At 41.6% G+C, this 23,348-nt stretch overlaps 1 protein-coding gene across 3 annotated transcripts in view; it reads left to right on the plus strand.

Moving 5' to 3' along the window:
- LOC119648266 overlaps window positions 1-23,348 on the plus strand; it is a 327,059-nt gene that overhangs the window by 195,077 nt on the left and 108,634 nt on the right. For all 3 annotated transcript variants that reach the window (XM_038049919.1, XM_038049920.1, XM_038049918.1), the window contains exon 5: window positions 21,262-21,297. The gene's annotated coding sequence lies outside the window, so the exon portion shown is untranslated. The remainder of the gene's footprint in view (window positions 1-21,261; window positions 21,298-23,348) is intronic.

Here is a 23,348-nt window from a genome sequence, read left to right on the forward strand (position 1 = left end):
AATTAATAAGACAGGCTGGGCTAACCCTGACCAATAAGAGTGGTCAGATAAAAGCAGCAGGATCACTCTGGAGACCATTCAATATCAACAACCTTTTAAGGCAAGGGCATCCACCATCCTCTTCAAGTCCACCCAACTACGCTGACGATATTGACATTATGGGAAGAAGAACCCGAGATGTACAATCTACCGTCATGCAAATCCGCGAAATCCTGAGCTACACATTAATTAAGGCAAGACGAAATACATGGTGGCAACGTCAGTGCCAAGGAGTAAAGAACCAACAAAATCCAATTGCACTGGTCAAACGAAAACAACACACGTTGATAATTTCTCCTATCTGCAGTCGAAAATCACAATCTATAACAGTTATGACGATGAAATCCGCGGCTGCCAACAGAGTCTATTACAAAAACTGTTTCGCGCGAAACGTCTCACCATAGGTTCTTACTGTACAAGACTATGATCTTGCCCGTCCTTATGTATTCCTCAGAGATCTGAGTTCTTAGCTTTTAGGAATATCGAATTGGCGGATTTCGGGCCAGAAACCGGCGTGTCTGGAGTTTCTTACTAAGGCAAGCCTAGACCAGATACCGGTTGGTGATGACTGTGATATATATGTATATCACAGGATGGCACTGCACTATAAGCAACATGCTTATCAGAAAGATAAATCTCGAACGCACCGCGAGCTCACGGCAATTAAGATGGGAATATCCGAAAAGATACATCTCAACCGCTTTTATGGATATCAAAGGCGCCTTCAACTATGTTGATTTGTAACGCGGCAAGACAACATAGAATTGTGCCGCTTTAATCACTTGAATTCCTTGGATGCTGGAGCGGAAAAAGATTCACATATTGGGCGAATGGCAGTCGAGGGGGCAGGATGTATTTGGAAGTGTCCGAAAGGGAAAAGTTCTCTCTGTTTTGTTATGGCTCTTCGTAATGGACACCTCGTTATGGTTCTTGAAAAACTCTGTGTGTGATTTCTGTGTAACCATTTAAGGACGACCTAGCGTAATAATTATCGACAAGTTTGTGGGCACAGTATGTGACCGCTTAAATGCAACTCTACAGATAATCCCCAACTGTACCCTCCATAACGAACTCGCAGTAAGCGCGATTAAACAATCTCACCTTATCAGGCGATGAAATTCATCTGGTACAAACATTCAACAGTCTGCTTAGGAATACATCTCGGCTTCCAGTTATTGTGGAAACATCATATCCAGGAACAATATCAGCAATCCTATGCATAGATGGTTCTATTGCTATGACACAACAACGCTTGACCCCAACGGATGCATTGGATATATAAAACCACAATAAAAGCCCATTTCGATTTCTATATGCATCCTCTGGTGGACGAGGCTGAAATTTGCTCTCAACCTGAAACTGCTAGCGCAAATCCAAAGGCTCTCTCTCTCTCCCCCAAGTATTACGGGAGGTATGAATACTGGGCCGTACGCAGAGCATGAAGCTATCCTAAATATACCACCATCCATTTGAAGATAAAATGGAAAACAGGTGTCAAGGCATATTAATAGTATTGACAGGTGGAAAGGCAACGAACCATATTGTCATGGGTTTATCTGGCAATCCTCTAATACCTGGAGATTATAGTGTTTCCAAACTTGTCTTTGAGAAGGCATAACCTGCGGTAATCATAAAAAGGGAAGAATAATCGACAAACTGTCAAGAATCTTTTATGATTAGAGGCTTAATCATCTTCACCGGTGGCTGAGACGTAGTACACAAATCGAGCATGAGGGTGTTCTGTTAAGCAACTGCCCCGACCTTTGGAAAAAATGACGACGATGTTTCATGCGGAGATATATGTCAGTTTGTTGGCAGCAGACAAATGTTTACGAACAAATGGTTCAGTTGCAACATCTAAATCTTTTCTGCCAGTCGGGCACCATTATCAGCACTAAATAGCAATACCGTATCAAGCCAATTGGTGGGAAGTTGTTAACCGCTGTTGCTGAAACTTGTTGGACTGGATCTGGGTGGAAGGGCACTGGCAAATTAGTAGCTCGATAACAGCTAAAGCAATTAAATCCACGCACGGTTATTGGGTATCAACAGAGCCAATGCAGGTCCTCATGTATTCCTCCCTAGGAGCGCGCAATTTTTCATACCAAGAACTCAAGCATGAAAAATTGCTCGCTCCTAGCCGCGTTCGATAAAAGAATCCTCCGAAGAATGTTTGGCCCCCTACATGATATGACAACATTTTTGAACGATACCACGACCACCTGGTTGTGAATAAAATTCAGCTCAACAGGTTGCAGTAGGTGGATCACCGAATCCGTATGGGTGTGTATAACCCAGCCCGGAAAGCCTGTAAGAGCAACATCTACGCTAGAAAAAGAAACGTGGCAGACCCTGCCTCAGATGGAATTATGGCAGGACCCCAACCAGCTTTTAGGGGTATCCAACTGGTGGACTAAGGCACAAAGCCGTGATGTCTGGTGTTCCTTATTAAGGCAGAACTAGACCGGATACCGGTTGTTGCGTCGTTGATGGTGATGAATCATTCATCTTGATTTTTTTTTTCATTTTTCGGTGGGGTTGTTTCCAAAAACTAGCCCTATCTCACTTTAAGTCTATATTTTTTGGCCTCTCATCCACCTATCTTAAGTCTGAGACCTGCTTTGTAAAGTACTAATCTAGATATTTCGTATGATATCCCACGTGACTATGTTCTTTGAACAAAGTCGACCTCTTTTTCGCACGTATGGGGACCCCCTTAACTGTATGCGTGGGATTTCATACTAAGCATGCTTCTACCAAATTCTATTGCAATAAGTGCAACCGTTTTCGAGACCAAATGCGACAGGGGAACAGACAAACGGCAAACCGTTTTTAACAAGTTTTTGTTACACAAAACCTTGCAAGATGATGAAAGACGACTATATGCACGTCTTTGTGCCAACCAGGCGCGGACATACATGGACACTTCAGTGCCTCTCACGTCATTGTCAAAATTTTGCGCGTCGTTAATCCGATCCATTGGGACCACATCAGCACCTAACTTGACTGATTTTCTGGCTCGTGGGAGATGCTTTTTGTAAGTAGAAAATTTGGAAAATTATGGATTTATGTTTCTAAATTTATGTGTTGCAACATATTTGATCCGAGTTGAACTTTCACTAGTTTACAGGTGAACTCTTTGTTGCATAGTTTTGCCAGTCTGGTATTCAGATATTTAATCCAAGATAGCAAAGTTTTATATGAGCTTGATTTCCACTTTTTTATTCCGTAACCCTATTTTTATTATTACCAAATCTGTTTAACTTTTGGTCAACCCATGGGATACTGAGTTTTATTGAAGTCTAATCTAAATTTTAGAGTGGCCGAACTATGATTGTTAGTAATCACTTTCAAACAGGAAATATTCTGCATTTAATTAAACAAATCATTTTTCCTGTAGTTGTGGCAATGAAGCATAGCTGCTGTTGGAAGGGAACATACCCCGCGAAAGTGACTTTTCTTGTGAAGGAACTTATCCTAAATAATATAGATATATGAACCTGAAACTAAAACTTAACAGGCAAGTTCCTGGATTCCTGGATTCATAAATGGTGGCAAACAACTCATCGTAGCAGGAAATTCAAACAAAACACAATTTTTTTATCACAGCTTATCCTCAAATATATTTTGTATTATTTTCTTAATAATCAAAAATGATGATTTAATACCAATAGATAATGAAAACCTTCAAATTTATCGTGGACCTTGCTCAGAACCTCGCATCTCACCTGCACCTAAACCCATACCTTACAAACTTCCATCATTGCAGCAACATTAAGACAGGTAACATGCCACCGAATGTCACATGTTCCTTTTAATGTTGGTTTGCCACTACACCTCCTTGTTCTCCTCTGTCTGAACTCCTTTTGCGCATTTCAAACTAATGGTATATGTCAGAAAATTGATTGGAACTATAATGAAACCTCGTTCTCCCTCACCTTGCCCCATCTTCATACACATATATATTCACATGCAATATGTTTCCTAGAAATATGAAATGTTGGCACTCAATTCGTCTCTTTTCCAGAAGCTATAAGGGCAGAAAGTCGTTGTCGCAAATGTGCCAACCGACAGGTGAAATATACCAAATCCATTATATGAAACAATTTTAAATCTGTCACTGACAGCGACAAATTAAATTTCATCCCCTGTGTTGTTAAGGCGAAAGCTCCAAGACACACAAGGACAATATGTTATTGAATTAGGTGGAGAGGTTTTAAGTTTGTTAATGAATGCGGTTAGCACGTCCTGAAAATGGGATAGGTGTAGAATAGAATTTTATCGGCTACATTCAGTCCTTTGTGGGGGTTGTCAGGGGAGCACTTCAACGATGGGTGGAAGTGAAAGTATCAATAAATTAGTTCAAATTGGAATCATTATAACGAGAGCAATGTCTTGCTAATTAACAAGGACATGTTTTCAGGAAATTTCTAATATAGCGGGCTGAAATATGGAGAAGAGATTTTTTGATAGGAATTTGTAGAGCCCGCAGGTCTCATCACTCATATAGGAATCAGTCTGGTCATTGCCAATATTGTAAAGTAAAACAATGGAAAATAGTCTATTCCAGATACAAATTTCATTTTTAAGATTCTGTCACACCACCCATTTTCTCAGAAATGGTGGAACTGATAGAGAATGCACTCAAATGTTAGTCTTTCAATTTGTTTTCCGAATAATTTAGTAAAAAACATTTTGGATTACCTGCATTTTCCTATGAAGTAAGTAAGTATTCATTTTCCTAGATCCCACGTAGTACCAACTTTGAAGTGTAGACTTCATAAACGAAGCATCCTAAAATCCTCCGGAGATGCATTCATGCGCTGGAAACCGTCTTGCCCTTTCTTTCATAACCGTTCAGATCTTACAAGAAACCCTGGCTCAAGTTCCTAGAATAGGAGATCTATTTAACGGACATTAAACAGAATAAACTCCAATCAATTATTGACCTCAGAAGGAGAAGAAAGCAACAACCTTAAACTATGCCTAAAGCTACGGAATAAAGAAAAGTTTAAAGGACCAAGCCGTTGTGCATTATAACATCGACAGAATCTTGGATTCGGAGAATAGAAATAGATTTCGAATTCCGCGTGTATTATAAAAGGCGATAGGGCACGTGATTTCGTTAGAAGCGGAACAGTCCATCAGACCCGTAGAAAGTTTAGAAAATGTACATAAACCGCGATATGTTCTACGTTATTGTAGAAAAGAGAGTTTAAAAGAGCGGAGGCGAGAGGAATAGTCCACACAGGAAAAGGCGAAACGGGCGAATTTATGTTGTAGCCTTCCAAGGCAAGACCAGATGACGAAACATTGCTCGAAAGTACTTCTCACGAGGGAGTTGACGAGAGTTAAGAAGGGTTGTATTGAGTCAAAATCAAAAGAAGAACGTAATGTAAGGCTCGAAATTTTTCCAGCCCGATTGATGACTTCGAGGCTATGGGTATCGAAGCGAGCTTATTACCGAAAGTGACTCCGAATGTTAGAGAAATGGGTGAGGATGTGAACGAGTAGTACATGTTTTCTCAAGACAAAAACCAACTTGACCTAAGCCGCTCCAGGCCGAATTCAAACAAAAATCTAGTTTAGCCTCGGCCGGGTTAGGCCCGAATTTTATAAGCTGAATAGATATAAGGGAGCATCATGATTTGCCTTTGCCCTGACCGAAACATCAAGTCATATACTTTTTGCGACTTGGGTTCTTGTTCAAGAATGAGGGGCGGTGGACCACAACAGTGGAAGTATGTTGCTTTCAAACTGGACCGGTTCACCATCACGCCATCCACTTAATGGCGGACCGGACCACGTTCAGACTTAGGAATCCCTCGATTCTCAAACAAAAGTTCATTAGCAGATCACCAGCGGCCCAAAATGTCTAGGTTTCATTGAAGGGATACATAGTCCATAGATAACGATATTGCAGAAAACAGAGAAAAGGAACGGAATATACCCTCATTATAACGGACGTGGCAAGATTGGTTGGAACGGTAAGAGGCAAACCATGTTACAAAGTGATATGAGAGTCGAATTTAGACAAAAAGATTTTGTAATTTACCGTGTCAAAGGTTTTAACGAAATCATTTGGCCACAACATTGGTGAAGCCGAGTAGTTAGAAGAAGTAGGCCTGCGTTTAACAAAGCCATGTACCTCTTTCTCTATGATGTGGCCAAAGTGAGCGAAACAGGAGAAGAGGAGTGATATAGGATGGTAATTCTCAGAAAAGGTACAATCGCCACTTTTGTGCGTGGAGATGATGAGAGCCTGTTTCCACAGACTAGGCAAAGGATTCTCTTCGAGGCTGTTGTTGAAAATATTTAAGAAGTGAGGAGAAATATACTTATTCGTTTTAATCAAAAAGAGTTTAGGAAGGCCATCGTGACCACGACCAGCAAGGTTGCCAATGAGGTGTTCGACAAACAAAGGGGTAAAAAGGGGGATGGTTAAACTTGGCAGGCTTCCAGATGCCAGGGGAGTGGATGGTGGACGTCTCGAGTAACGTGAGGAGCGGCATAAGGGGATTCACAAACGCAACGCACAAGGAGGTTGGAGAGGACAAGTGATTTCTGGAAAGGTTAAATTAAAGGTCAGCAGAGGCGCCCATGAAAATGGATAAAAGAAAGGAAGAGTGGGAAGAATTATTGGGAAGAAAAAGAAAGTTGGGGATAATGGCCAGAGAACACAAGACGGATTAAATCGCACAGGAACAAAAGGAAGAGAAAGAAACACTGCGGCTAAAAATTCTGATAATCTGTCCAAAAAGAAAAACGGTGCTGGTATGGGGAAAATATACATAAGATAAAAGAAATGTACATACATTTGGCGAAATTACTCGTACGCAGACAGAATTATAGGTGGAAGAGGAGAAGGAAAAGATTGTTTCAACACCGAAAAGAAATTTAATAGCAGGGCACCTCCGCACCTCCGCCTTTCCAAATGCTGCGCCGAAAGACAAAGTAACCTCCGTCAAGCTCAGAATTTAGAAACCAGTCATCCAACCAGGTTTCAATAAAGCGGATTTAGTAATATTGGAATGCTAAGGCATACAAGTTGAAATTCGACAACTTGATCCTTAGCCCCTTACACTTTCGTAAAAAAAATTTATATTTGGAAATCATTCGAGGTCGGCGAGACAGTCGGGCAGACCGGAAATTTTTTCGAAGCTTGGTTCTTTGCAGCTTGATGAAGACCCCTTGTCGGGACGATAACATCGAAGTCATGGGGTTATGTTACTTTGAAAGAAACTATTATTAGGTCGGGAGAAACGTCTTCAGTAGTTTTTATATTGCACAGGAATAGTACACGGCTGACAAAGTTGGTGAAATTTGTCGGCCGATATGGTGGCCTCCAGGTTGGGGGTTGGGTAGGGCTGACAACCCTACACGGAAAATCACTTGTTACGAAGCCACAACAGGAGCCTCGGATAGGACGGATTTTAAAACGACGGACCCGGCAACGACAAAGGAACAACGATTTGCGCATTTTCTCATGGAACGTGCGCTCCCTGTACAGAGATGAAGCTGATAAGCAGCTAGCCGATACCCTGTCCCAATATAGGGCTGACGTAACAGCGTTGCAAGAGATGCGATGGACAGGGACCGGTTTCCTGGAGAAGAACCACTACACCATATATTATAGCGGTCATCCAGTAAACCATGTGCTCGGAGTAGGTTTCTTAGTCAGCCAAAAACTAGTCGGCTATGCACTCTGCACTTGCGAGGCAAGTTAAGAAATATAAGCCTCATAAACGTTCACGCCCCTACAGAGGAGACTGCAGAGTCGGAGAAGGATACCTTCTACGAGGCAGTAGAAAGAACCCTCGAAGCCTGTCCCAGATATGATATCAAAATCATACTTGGGGATTTTAACAGCCAAGTAGAGAAGGAGCCCGTATTCAGGCGATACGTTGGCTCCCATAGCTTACACGAAAAACCAAATGATAACGGACTGCGGACTATTCAATTAGCAGGGTCACACGAAATGGTTGTTGGAAGTACCTGGTTTGCGCGGAAAGCGGTCCACAAACATACGTGGGCCTCTCCAGACGGGACCACTTTCAACCAAATTGACCACGTGTTGATCGAACGCCGCCACCTCTCAGCCTTGATGAATGTCAGAACATATAGGGGGGCCAATATAGACTCGGATCACTATCTCGTTGGCATGGTGCTCCAAGCTCGAATAACAATACCACCTAGAATCCCCTCTGACAATCAGGTGAGAGTTAACACTGAAGCCATCCACAACACAACCCTCCGCGACACCTATAAGAGGGAAATGGATGCCGCAATAACCGCAGTAAACAGAGGACCTGGAGATGAAGCATCAACTAATGATCTTCACAACCACCTGAAGGACGTTATCATGGATACGGCCACAAATATACTTGGCCCCAGCCGCAAAAGGAGTTGGAAGGGCTGGTTTGACGATGAATGTAAGCTAGCAACGGAACGGAAGAATGCCGCATACCGAGTAATGTTCCATTCTCAAAGAACGCGGGCACGCGCAGAGACTTATCACGAACTCCGTCGAGCGGAGAAGCGACTTCACAGACGGAAAAAGGAAGCCTGGGAGAACCAACAAGTCTGTGAACTAGAAAAGTACAGGGAGCAACCGCACCAGGCGCGGAGGTTTTACCAACAAGTCAGCAGGATGAAGCCTTATACACCTCGATGCTCATCCTGCCGAGACAAAGAGGGAAATCTGATTTCCGGCAGAATGGGCATATTAGAGCGATGGGTTGAGTACTTTGATGAGCTACTGAACAGCCAGAACATCGACGAGTTGGAGGTCCCGCCAACTGGGGACGACGGACAAATACTGCCACCACCAAGTTTAGGAGAAACATTCCGTGCAATTCATCGGCTAAAAAATCATAAGTCGCCAGGAGCCGATGGAATTACAGCCGAATTGGTTAAATATGGAGGCGACCAGTTACACCAAGTGGTGCATCAACTTGTGCTCAAAGTATGGGACAGCGAATCAATGCCTGACGATTGGCAACGAGGCATAATCTGTCTCATACATAAAAAGGGAGATATCACACAGTGCAGAAATTATAGAGGTATCACGTTGCTGAGTACCATCTATAAGATATTCTCCACTATCTCGCTAGGCCGGATAGCCCCATACGCCCAGAACATCATTGGCCCATACCAAAGAGGCTTCACTCCAGACAAATCAGCAACAGATCAGATTTTCTCTCTGCGGCAGGCGATGGAAAAACTGTTGGAATATGGACAACAGTTGCACCATCTGTTCATCGACTTTAAAGCCGCCTATGATAGCATAGCCAGGGTAAAACTGTACACGGCCATGAGAGAATTCGGTATCCCAACGAAATTAATAAGACTGACTAGGCTGACCCTGACCAATGTGCAAGGCCAGATAAAAGCAGCAGGATCACTCTCAAGACTATTCGACATCAACAACGGTCTACGACAAGGGGATGCGCTATCATGCGTCCTCTTTGACCTGGCCCTCGAGAAAGTGATCCGTGATGCTGAGGTGAATGCAAGAGGTACGATCCTCTTCAAGTCCACCCAACTACTGGCCTATGCTGACGATATCGACATCATGGGAAGAACCACCCGAGACGTACAAACTGCCTTCATCCAGATCGAGCAGGCGGTGATTGGCGCGAGATCTTGGGCTGCACATCCATGAAGGCAAGACAAAATATACGGTGGCAACGTCAGCACCGAAGACGAATCAACCAACAACATCAAACCGCACTGGTCAAACACAAACACGAAGAAGAATAAGGATAGGAGAATACAACTTTGAGACCGTTGACAATTTCTTCTATCTAGGGTCGAAAATCACAACCGATAACAACTACGATGATGAAATCCGCGCACGGTTGTTGTCAGCCAACAGAGCCTATTTCAGCTCACAAAGACTGTTCCGCTCGAAACGTCTCACCATAGGGTCAAAGCTCTTACTGTACAAGACTATGATCTTGCCAGTCCTCATGTATTCCTCAGAAACTTGGGTTCTTAGCAAGAAAAATTGCGAACTCTTGGCCGCGTTCGAGAGAAGAATCCTCCGAAGAATTTTTGGCCCCCTACATGAGGATGGACGATTCCGTAGCCTACACAATGACGAAATCTATGAACGATACCATGACCGTCAGGTTGTGGATAAAATCCGGCTCAATAGGTTATGGTGGGCGGGTCACTTAATCCGTATGGATGAAGATGATCCCACCCGGAAAGTCTATAAGGGCAATATCTATGGTAGGAAAAGAAGACGAGGCAGACCCTGCCTAAGATGGAGCGATGGCGTGGGCCAGGACGCCAGACAGCTTTTAGGGATATCGAATTGGTGGACCTCGGCGCAAAACCGGTATGTCTGGAGTTCCTTATTAAGGCAGGCCTAGACCGTATACCGGTTGTTGTGCCGTTGATGATGATGATGATGATATGGTGGCAGTATTGTTAGGCACAGAGAGCGTGGAACAACAACAACGATAGCCAACGTTTGGTTTGGCTTGAGTCCCTAGAAACCAGAGGGATTCTCTGGATATCTGGCGTAGAACGTCATTCCACAATACCGATCGCAGTTTGGAAGCGAACGAATAAATTCCGCCTCTTTGCAAATTTATGCCAATAGTAATCCTTTTTTAAGTAATTTTTGGTACAGATTTAAATGCATTTTTTTATAGAAGGAAAAGACACAATTCAATGTCTGCCTGTGACACCCGATTTACTTGGAAACGGCTGAATCTATTGTCACGAAATTTGGTTAGAACCCGTGGTGTGTGAATCCTTTTATATATAGCAAATGGAGCCATTTTCCATTAAAGTTAAGAAGGAACTCCTCATACATGTGAAAAAGGGGGTGCACACCTTTTCATAGCGAATTTGAGTTGCTTACTAAAATAGGCCAAGACCCGAAACCGACGATTGCACCGTTGATAATGGTGACATGTAAAACGGTAACTTTCTCGGATCAATTAGCTGTGACACATATGCGTCGGTGAAGGAATAAATGATGCTCTCAGCTAAGCTAAGAGTGATCTTTATCAACCTGTCATCAAATCCCAAAACTTCTTTAACAGCATCACAGGAACAGTTAGAGATTGCGATGCCATTTGCACCGTATTCAAATTCTTTGAAAGCTTTGCGAGTTGCTCCGTCCTACTAGTGAGGGTACCAATATTTAGGAAGTGTAGTTCGGTCCAATTTGCTCAGATCGTGCTCCTGTCCGGGTGTCAAGGACCCTTACTCATTTCGTGGTAGGACCAAGGCTTGTTAATTGGGATGGCGTCTCTTCATTGCGTTTTCTTGTTAGGCTCGTTGCGATTCCTATCACCAGAAGAATCAGGTAAGATTTATTATATTGGGGTAACCCAAATTTTCCTCTATTTACCTCTTTCCTCTATTTCAACATTTTGGTTTTATTTTACTGAAAGTTTCACTCATTATGCTTAGTAGTACTTAAATCCACACACTCGACATTTACATTGGTTTTTCAAATTCAACAATCGGGGTTCATCTTCTGCCAATATTCCCTATAGGCTTTCAGCTTCAGCATCCGGAGGAAATTAACAGTTATGCTTAGAAGTTCAATTCATGTTACATACATGCCAAAACTCTGATTGTTCATCAGTCAATCGTTCAATAGCATGATGGCAGACCATCTCGGAATTCATTTCTATTATCTATGAATCTAGAATTTAAAGTCGCCTAGGAAAGAAGTCAATATTTGCTTAGCATGTTCCTCTACACTTAACTACAGCCCCATAAAAAGGGTCATTCTAATGGTCATTTATATGGAGCTAAGTTCCGTCAAACCCACACGATAACTCGACTTCCCTTTATGAATATTAGATCTATCCCTATCTCCGGTATACCTCTCTTCTTTCCTGCGCCAAATGCTCCTGCCCCACTAGTCGCCCCTCCTCAATGTGCGACCTATCCAGTGCCGCGTCGGTCTTCCGATCACATCGCCCGCGGATGCCAAACCTACGTCTTCCCAATTTTTTTGTTTAAAATAGTCCCAGGCCAGTGTAGCCCGATAATACGTCGCAATCAGGTGTTCACGAAGGCTTGGAGTTTTTGAGTAACAATAGGAGTCACTTCCATGCGCTACTCCCATATAGCAGCACGGAAAGAACCCCAAAACAGCCTCAACTTGACCTTCATTTCCAAATAATTGCACGTCCAGAATTTATTGTTGGAATTCACGCTCGAGTTGGAAAAAGCGAGGATTTTAGGGGCCCTTGATACCGTTGTCGAAGAGCATTCACACTATCCACAAATCAATCCTAGCTCATTTGCGACAGCCAAGGCCGTGTGCATGAGGTACAGTTTGAGTAAAGTTTCGGAATTTGCAGGTTGCTAACTCCCCACAAATTTGTATCTTTTTAATCGCCTTTTACGACAAACAGGGAACACTTTGAGTATATTCTTAAGCCAACCCTCACGGGACATTCGATGTTTGATAAAAATGAAGTGGTTTTTAACTATCCTCTTTCCTCTATTTCAATGCAAGTTACTTTCCAAATTATTAACACGTAATCATTTAAAATTATGCACCTCCCAGATGAAACTTAAAATATGGAGATGAAATAATTGTGGTGTACAAAATAATCTATCAATAAACAATAAAACAGATGCCGTATTTTTACGATCTAACTCCATAGCTACAGATAAACTTTCTAGAATTCCCTACCGGCAACTCCAAACTCCTTATTTTTATTCCAAATACTATCAAACCAATCTCATTTGCATTTCTTGTCTGTTAGCTTCAATTATTCTTGTTCACATTCTGCCTTTCTCTTCTGAATGTTGAAAAGTTTCAAGCAGAACACATTTTTGTTGATTTTAGTTAAATTGGAAGCTGAAATGAATGCAAATGGCAGCAAAGGTAGAAAGACTCTTGAAACTTCACTTGAAAGATAACATTTCTTTTGCTTCAAGGATTCTCTCCGCTCTACCTTGTCCTTATCCCCAATCCCCATGCGTAGATCTAGAGCTGCAGAAATAAAGAGTAAACGACGTAATGAAAATACCACCAACAATATATTTCCGCAATTTTTCTCTCACCTTTCAGATAAAATGAAGAAATTTATTAAATAAAAAGGAGAAAAGGATAAAGTGGGTAGTGCTGAAAACTTTCATTACTCGAAAGTGTTCGTTTTTTGCTTTAGCTCTATGAAAAGATAATAAAGTTTTCCTATAGATTTCATTTTGAGCTCAATATTATTTAATATGCTGGATTGCTCATCGGTAAATTTTCTTTAAACGATTTTTGTTAAACAACTGAATCCTTTTAGAGGGTTGTGCTAAGATGAACAGCGTTATGAGGATGATTTCTGTTATCAACTGCAATGTCAACCTTAAAAACTCTTGAAACCCACTTATATTTTAAATTATGCGCATACTAGGTTCATTTTTCAGTAACACAATGGTCTCTTTTGCAAGAAAGATTTCAACATTTACATCAGAAAATCAAAATCAACGCCCGAAGTGGTTTTAATTAATTTGTCGATATCATGCCCTGTGTTCGAATCCTAGTTGGAGACATTGATACTGGATTTCGCCTTTGTGCTCGTCTCTCTTCTGTGGGTTTGTCAGTTGTCTAGTATTAAACGCGATGAAGTTGAAACGTAGTCTCATTAAAAATATGGACATTAAAAAAATGGACGCTTCAACTGTGAAAGGTTTTGCGAATTTTGTTATATACAAACATTTGAGTGGATATTTATCCCCTTAATACCTAGCAGGTAATATACATATATGCATAGATTATGTCGGAATCTTCACACTCGCATGTTACTGACATTCAAAGTCTTAGAATTTGCACTATAGCGACAAATTTCACCTATTATAACTTTGATAATAATAGTGCGATTTCCACCAAATTTGGCAAAATCATGTTTTGTATAACTGCAAAATTGCATGATTCTCAAATGAACTGTCAATTACTACAAATTGTAGTAGCATAGCATCACTAATTTTATTTGAACAAATATCAGTATGGAGGGTATTTCGCAGCCTAAATACCATATAGCTTCGTTATTTTTCTCAGATTTTTCGATTGGGTAGGTTTTGAGAATGGGTCTGTGAAAGAAATGACCACCTTTCAGCCCCCGCTCTCATTGCTTGTACATTAAATATCAGAATTGAGACCAGTTTTGAAAAGTACTAGTTTAAACCTTTCTTTGATACCCCTCTTGACTATATTCGGTGAAAAAAATGTTGCACCCCCTTTTTGCATCTATACAGACTATTCTACGTAAAACCATGTAGTTTGCTGTTTGCGTTGGCATTTACAGTTTCCACTTTTCCACCAAATTTGGTGCTAGTCGATACAACTGTTTCTGATAGGTGTGGCGGACAGACAGATGGACAAACCGCCAGCCAGCGGGAATGATCCTGTCAAGCTGAGCGCTAAATTAATGCGATGATCGCCAGCGAATTCGGATGAAAAATTCTTGTTTGACCAAAAGAGTAACTGCCGTATATGTAGTTACTGCTAGAGCTGAAGGTGACCCATTCACAACGCTTGGATCTCTGATTATTAATCTAATGGAGTACATTAATCAACGTAACAACGTGCACCACCCTATTAAAGATCAAGTGCGTTCAGGGCAGCATACATCAATGTTAAAAAGGATCCGAAAGCGTGTGAAGCCGGAATAGTATCGATCAGCCAGCAGAAAGTGATGGTTGTTGTAGCAACTTAAACGATGCAAGCGACATCTCTTCCCAAAAAGTTCTTTAGCAAACAAACCTTCGAAAGTGAGGAGGATACATCGGGAATTCGGAATGAAGAAGTGCAATTTACCCAACAAACAACGAAAAGGAAAATGGCGAAACAGAGGCAGTCGCAGCCTAGGAAGGACGGACGCTTATCTAGTCATGTGAAAATGGCTACCCACAGCGCTGAAGACTCCACTTGGGTGAAGTTAGAACCTATGAAAAAGTTTCACAAGAGAACCAGACCAGACGCAGATTTCTCCCTTACTGATCCGAGTTCAAATGTCACGCGGATAAGACAAACACAGAAAGGCGACCTATTGCTCGAACTTAAAGCTGGTGAAGATTGATGTGAAGATCTATGGAAGAAAGTGGAAGTGTCACTAGGTGATGCTGCGACAGTCAAAATCGATAAAGATTCAATGGTGATCGAGTGTAAGGATCTGGATGAAGTCACCACAAAGTCCGTGATCAGCAAAGCCTTGCTGACCCAATTAGGGATACAACCAGTAAGTGAGGCTAATGTGCTAGGACTCAGGAAGCCGTACGGTAACACACAGTTAGCGTTGATAAGTAGTGAAAAAAGACGATTGTAGTAAACAAAATACGCATTGGATAGGTGGTCCCCCGAATACGTGAATAGAGTCCAGTGCAAAGGACTGCAACGGAAAGCCCAAGTGCGTGTTCTTTGTGAAAAAGAAAAATAAGGACAGCGCCCACATCGCAGAAAACACTAAATGCTCAGTGTTCAGAAAGGCGTTTATATCTAAGTGCAAATGGAGTTTATGCATTTATTTATTGATGTGGTATAGATTTATCACTGTCGTACGATCCAAGACCTCTTCTCCGATAGCGTGTTCGAAGACAATATCGATGTAGCCATTGTGTGCGAACAATATGAAAATCTACATATTCTGCAACAAAGGAAAAATGCAATCGGTGGTGACCCCACCTTCGTTCGTGATGTGCTGACCAAGGACCTGTAGTAGCATGTCAGCCAGGAACACACCCATCTATCATCTTCCAAACCTCGCAAAGGAATAATATGAAACCAAAAAACAAAACGATGATGGGCTGGGTAAACAACATATATGACACTAAAATGCTCATGGACGTACTAATGGAAAACACTTTATTTTCGGGAAGCGCAAAAGACGAAGTTTCGGGGTGGTGCAAAAGTTGCAGCCAGCATCTTATGTCTCCATGCTTCGACGCATGGAATGGAATGGAATGCAGAAAACAAGTAATGTCGAAAAACCTGCCATATTACGGCTTCGGTTCGAGGAGCTACTCATACAATGAGAAAACGCAGATATAATAAAGAGCGAAACCGCGCATTAGAACCGGATGTGTGTCAAAGGCCATTTAAATCCATGGGATATGGCGCGTTTAGGTCGGTGATCTCATCACTAAAAGGCAAGCGCCACCGATTACTTGTCCTAAGTTACTACAGAATATGGTGAAAACTCTCTAACCAGATGATATACACTATACAAGGTTTCTAACAGCAAAGAAACTTATTGAAAATAAGATCCCTGCGCCCTGAGATGGATGGCATCCCGAATATCGCCTTGAAAGTGGCAGCCAGAATAACACCAACTATGTTTGCCCAAGTTCTTACGGCATGCTTTAGAGAAGGAGTATTCCTTGAGCATTGAAAGCATTGAAGCTACAAAACCTCACATTCATTCCGAAGTCAGGTTAACCATTGGCTGACCCGTCCTCATATAGACCGATCTTCTTTTTCTTCAGCCTTTGTCCCGTTCACAAGCAGATTCGGTTCGTCGTGATCGGTATGGCTATTTGGTTCTATCAAATGCCTGGTCTAGATGCAACCGCGAGGCTTTCAAATCCCCATCCAATGTATCAAACGACCATTGTTTCAGACAGCCTTTTGGTCACTTACGCGATGTTCAGACCAATTTTGGCCGGTGAATTCTCATTTGCGCGAATTACGTGACCATACCATCGAAGACCCCTCTCCCGTATTTTTCCCACGCAACCTCATATCGATCGCGAATATCCGCATTTCGGACGTGATCAAAGTGTCACGCCACTATTCCCACACAACATCTTCGTCTCCATTACCACAAGACGCCGTTCATTGTCTTTTACCCCAGCCAATACTTAGACCCATCAAGAGCAACAGGATGGACAACAATGCGGTAAATTTTAGATTTGAGACGTTCGTTGATACGTTCATCCAGGTTGCGTTAATGCGTGAGGCAATTTCATAACGCAGTACTCCATTGGCCGATAGTATTGACCAGACATATTTAAATCACGAGACACGTAGCGGTTTTGATACCGCCACACTTCGAACTTTCGAACGAGCAATTGAACCCAGCTAACGAGTTCTTCTGGCAATAAGCGTTGTCGCAGAGCATACCAGATGACTTCATGCGGCACAAGGTCAAACGCTTTCTCTAGATCCAGAAACGCAATGTAAAGAAGGCGATGCTTCTCATGGTGTTTCTCAAATGAGTAGCCGCGCAGCGTCAGTAGTTCCGCAGTTTTTGACAAATCCGGCTTGATTCACAGTTGTTTCAACAATTTCACGAATACGATTGTCAAGAATGTATTCAAAAATCTTCTTGGTATGGGAAAGTAACTGGATCGTACGGTAATTTGAACTTTGTGTTGGACTACCTTTCTTTTTCCATATTGGAACTGTGCTATTTTCTTGCCAGTCATATGGTATTTTACCCTCCTTAATACCCTGATAAAAAAATTTACTGAGCCACAGTGTTGGGTCTCAGCTCTTCATTCTATTGCTTTCTCGACTGCAGTTGTGCTGACAGGTGGAACTGCTCCAAATGTCGATGATGATTGCGAAAGCGGAGGATGAACAAATTCTTGCATTGGAATCTGCTCGAAATATTCTCGCCATCTGTCGCGGCTAGTCGGCTGATAAGCATCGTTCTTATTATTAACATAATGGAAATCTTCGATATCCTGTGTGCATTGGTGTCGGCTTTTAACAAGTCGATACAGATCCCTCTTGCCATCCCGAGTGTCCAGTTTATCGTAATCATTTTTGTAATAGACCGCTCGGAATATAGCGATCTTGTAAATTGTCCAATTGGCGAGTGTTTCATCGTCGAGAAGCTTGAGGTAGGGACGGTTTTTTTCCACGGACCTGCATTTAAACATCGCCATTCCAAAGCCAAGTATCTATGTTGATGTACCGCGCACCTGGCTTGGTGACCCCGAAGGTTGCAGAGGCCGCTTTGCAATCGGTGGCGATAGTAAAATTTGGGTGTCTATAAAAATATAATCGACCTAGAATTTTTCCGAGGCTTGTAACTCGATCCGATCATGCTGTTTCTAACGATATTGAATGCATTTTCTTCCTCGGCCTGCCGCGGGAACTGTCACCAAGAGAGATCAGGTAGGATTTAGCATAGAAGAATAACTCCAACTATACTTTATTTATCTCTTACCCTGACCTCAGCATTTTATTTTTATTTTGCTGAAGATAGTACAAAGTACGTTGCCTCAAACCCGCCTCCATTACTGGGGCTTGGGACCAGCATGCCATATTAATAGAGTCGCGGAGTTCTCATATAGACCGATTTGTCTGGTTAATACCATTGGCAAACCATTCGAGCGAGTGATATACAATAGATTGCTCCCAATTGCAGGAAGAATGAATTTCTGACAAGCAATTTTGTTTTCGTAAGGCAAGATCAACCGTCGACGCAATCAATATGGTGGCTGATTCGGCACAGGTTGTAATAGAAGAAAGTAAATGCTACATAGTGGTAATACTAGATGTGAAAAATGCGTCCAACTGTGCAAAATGGGAAACAGCTGTCTAGGCACTACTGAAATTACGGGCCCCGATATACATTGTACGCCTTGTTCTCGAACTTCACCTGAGGAGAAAGCTGTATTGCGGCTTACGGCTTGCGGCTGACGATTTATTGAAAATTTTCCCGGCGACTTGCGATGTGTCATGGGGTTCTGTCCTAAGTCCCTTGTTATGGCCAACATGTATGACGGAGTGTTAGCACTACGCCTTTCCAACAGCGTTGTCACGCTTTACGGATGTCATCGGGGTTGCAACAGTTGCAAAACCCCTAAACTAGAACGAGAAATACGGAAACGAAGTGATATGGGGGATAAATTCTTGGTTAAAAAATTCTGGCCTACTACTTGCTGAAAATAAAACTGAAGTAATTCTAAGGAAACATCAAGAGAATAAAGGAAACAACCGTGAAAATTAAAGTTGGCGAACAAATAATTTACTCCCAATGAGCGCTTAAATGCTTAGGAGTAATCATCGACAAAAGGCATAGCCTCAAGGAACACATTGAGTGTGCAGCATCTAAAGCTTGTTTCATGGTTATGACGATGTTGAGAATATCGCCGAACATCGGTAGGCCAAAATTAAGCCAACGTCTTGTTCTTTGGAGAGTAGTCAGTTCTGTGCTACTCTATGCAGCTCCGGTATAGGCAACTCTGCTGAAGAATAAACTAAACTGTAGGAAACTGGGAATGGCTTATCGGCGCTCCGGGCATGCCGTGCTTACCGAACAGCATCAGGAGAAGAAGCATAAGTACTAGCAGGAATGCTCCCCATAGACATCCACGCGAACGAAGGCCGGCGCCTCTACGATAAAACATATGCAACCGGGGAATCTATAATAGTACGAAGTCTATTCTGGGTCTTTTGCTATTTTTATTTTTCATTAACGACCTTCCTCCCCTCCTTACTTGTTCCTGTTTGCTCTATGCAGACGACCTTAAGCTGTTTTCCGCTATATCGTCGCCTATGGACTGTGTTTCCCTTCAGTCTAACCTGGACACTCTGGTTCGTTGGTGCTCGACTAATGGTTTAGCGGTAAACATCAGAAAGTGTCACTCTATGTGCTACTCCGTAAAATCCTCACCCACTTCTTTCTACTACTCTCTTAACGGACATTCCTTATCCTGCTTAAATTCCATTCAAAACCTCGGAGTCAGTTTCGACAATAAACTCCGCTTTGACACCCATTGCCTCGATGTCATCAATCGAACAGCAAAATTGTCAGGCTTTATACTTCACTCCTCCTCTGATTTTGACTCCATCCAACCCTCCTTAACTCTCTTCAATTCCCTCGTGAGGAATACCCGTGATCTTGTCACCCTTCCGTAATTGTGATTGTTTTGCCCTTGAAAATGTGCAACGTAAATTCACCCGTTCCCTCTTCTTTAAGAAAACCTTCACTCGTGTGGATTACCCCTCCCGCCTCCGCTTTCTGAACCTTCCCTTCCTACAACAGCGTAGATCCTATTTGGATCTATGCACATTCTTTAAACTTTCCTCGGGTCTGATGTACTACTCCGCCGCTGACGATATCACCAGCCGTCCTGCGTCTTCTAACGCACGTAGCGCAGACATTTTCAACGTGCCCTTCGCAGAGCTCGAAGTCTACTTTCATTCCCCGATTCCCAGACTTCGTCGAAATTATAATGCAAAACAGCTTGGTCCTTTTAACTTCCCTACTCTAAGTAGTTTTAAACGTAGGATAAGTTTTTTGCTTTCTCCTCCTCCTGAGGACAATAATTAATTAGAATTTTCTCTGTTTGTTGTCCGTAAATTAAATAAATGTATCGACGGCAGCTGGCATGGCGGGAATCCATTCCAGACATTCAAAGCTGGTCGATACGAAGTCACGGAAAAATAAATCACGAGCTAGCACAATCCTTGAGTGGATGTGGAAATTATTGGTCATATCTACATGAATTTGAGCACGAAAATTCACCATAATGCGTTAATATGGCTAAAAATGTGTTGTTTTGATTGCCCCAGGTTTACTTTGCATCAGACGAAATTGGACCCTGCCGCAGATAGGTGAAAATATGCTAGAGTTCCTGCTAGAGTCAACGGAGGCTTGGAAACAAAGCTAACTAGTGTTAGGAAATATTCACGAGCCGTTTAGACGGGAAGAATTCCGAAGAAAAGAAGAAAAGGAGAGAATCAAAAAGAGCCGCAGTTAAGAACTGATCCAGTCTCGCCACGCAATATTGTAGAGCAGTCCGGCCGGGAGAGTGGAAGGAAAAGGAGGTGGTTTTCGTGAATAATAGTAGGTTTCGAACCTTGCCACCTCCGAACGATACATGGATGGATGGACAGACAAACAGTAAACCGATTTTAATTAGGTATTATTTTACATAAAACCTTAAAAAGAACAGTCTGTGTGAATGTTCTTCTAAGAAGCGAACAGATAACATACAAATCAAATGAAAATGGTAATCTAATGGAGTTTTCAATATCGAAGCTAAATATAACTTGAAAAGAAACCATCACGAAAATAAAAGGCTTCTGAGCACAAGAAAATTGGGTACAGATAAAAACATCTTTGTCATCTTTTTTCACCACCGTTTACTTGTGAGAGGTTTGATTCCTAACATATTATTCACACTAAAGTTTATGCACTCCATATGCAGACAATCGTATATTAAATAATAAATATGTAATTAAAAGAAAAATCACCGTTTATACTCATCTTACTTCCATCTTCTTTTCAGGATCTTATTGCAGCCGTAAGCTATCTTAAGCTCAAGGTAAGTTAATTCCTTCATTTTGAAATTATTGCCACTATATCCTTGCAAGAATTGGATCGTCTACCAAGATAAAATGTGATTTCATGAGTATTGTTCAGATTCCCTTAAGCTTCCATCTTCTCATGTCACGGTGAAACCCTGTCATAAAGATTTCCTATCGTTGCTCATATAACTCTGTAGCTATTAACTTTTATATCAACACTTCAGCTCCGGATATCGGACAATATAGTTTATCCTAGGTTTACTTGGTCCACATATTGATAGAGATAGCAAAATATTATATAGAGGATGTTAGCAAGCCTTACGAACAAGCAACAATGAAATTGAGACCATTAAATCAAAATTATTGGTTGCTCACGATTGCCTTGAACCAATAAGTGAGTTAGGACTATCGATTTCTGTGCCAAATACTTAATCATGGAATGAATAATTGACTCCTGACTGATAATGGCTTTGATGAAATGGATTAATTTGTGTTTTATTATGCAATAAATAATCATGGACCTACTGAATGCATTTTAGGACGCAGTGTAGGAGTAGGTATACAAGGAATCGCCACTTATTATTCTTGTAAATACATAATGCAAATTAAATATTTGGCACTCGTCACTAAGAAGAAATTTTTGAATATTTGTTAATGTGGACTGAATATGATTGTTCAAATAATTAAATAATCCAATCCTAAAGAAGTTAAATTCTACTGCAACTGCTGCTAATTCCTTTATCCTGGTTTCATGTGCATACCTTTTGTGAACCATTATATGTAACCAAGTCTCATGAACCCATTTTAGATGGTTTGAAATCCTTTCACCACTTCTCAGCAAAGTAGCAATTCGGCTATGGTTTGAGTGCAAAATGGCTTATTTTGTTCAATTTGACTATAATTTGCCCTTGAAATAAAGATATTTACAAGTTCGCCTATCAATTTTGAATAAATTGAACAACAATCATTCCGAATGGGCACTAGGAGAATTTACCGTTTCTCTGGGTCCTTCTTGGCTTTAAAATTATACTAAGGTGGAAAGACTAAATAGTTCTATTACCAGCTTCGCAAAACATGATAGCCATGATAGTATCATATACTCGAGAATCATTATTGATTGATTTTCCAGAAGTACTCGCTCTCCGAAACAAAAAGAGTAGCTCAGATGAACTCTGGTATGCTATTTTGCTGAAGTAACAGTCGGTGACAGATGAAGATCTCCCAATATGTCTGTTAGAACCGAAGTCCACCTAAACATCGAACCAAATTCCCGGCACATGCCCACCTTATTAGAAACTGCAACAACAAGCATTTCTCCACTTGAAAGTTAACGTCATCAACCAAATACGATAAAAGAAAATTACGCACTCCATATCTACTGGTAGCCCAATAAAGACCGTCTGAAGTCCTTGTGAGAAGGAATTAGTCACTACAGTCTGAATAGCCATCTAACAACCAGGGGTCTCAGCGAATTAAGTTACCCGACTGAGATAGTGATAGAAATTCACTCATAGCATTCCCTGCTTGACGTTTAAGGCGACTAAATGGGGTAGAAATCGGTTTAGTAGCCCCTGGCCCCTTAAAGTTGGATCTTTAAATTTGCTAGGCAGTCCTTATCCAAGCCTCATATAAGGCAGGCCCACCGACAACGACTTTTCACTATTATATCAGGACATTAGTTGGTTGTTGTTATGTGCGTGCTACCACGGTATCCAGAGCCCCCGAATGTTCACTTTCTCCAACTTGAATGCAAATTCCAGTGTAGCAGGATAGACATTCAGAGGTTGAATTAAATTAAATGGTGGTACTTTGATGATCATTCTCTCCTTTTTGCGGCATTCTACTATTGTATTCCGGGCGAAAGTAATCGTGAATGCGGCATTAGAATAATGTTCACAGCAAATAAACGGCGCACTCTCATTATATAGAAGGCGGTTTCGGACAGAATATGGACCGTAAGATTGCGGTCTAGAATGAGGAACATTTTCAGTAGTACAGTGTTTTGGACCAACGCTGCAGATAAGAAGAAAACTTTCTATGAGTAATTAAACTGCAGTAGAGAAAATGA

This window comes from Hermetia illucens, chromosome 2 (assembly GCF_905115235.1).
Source record: "Hermetia illucens chromosome 2, iHerIll2.2.curated.20191125, whole genome shotgun sequence".
Taxonomy (NCBI): domain Eukaryota; kingdom Metazoa; phylum Arthropoda; class Insecta; order Diptera; family Stratiomyidae; genus Hermetia; species Hermetia illucens.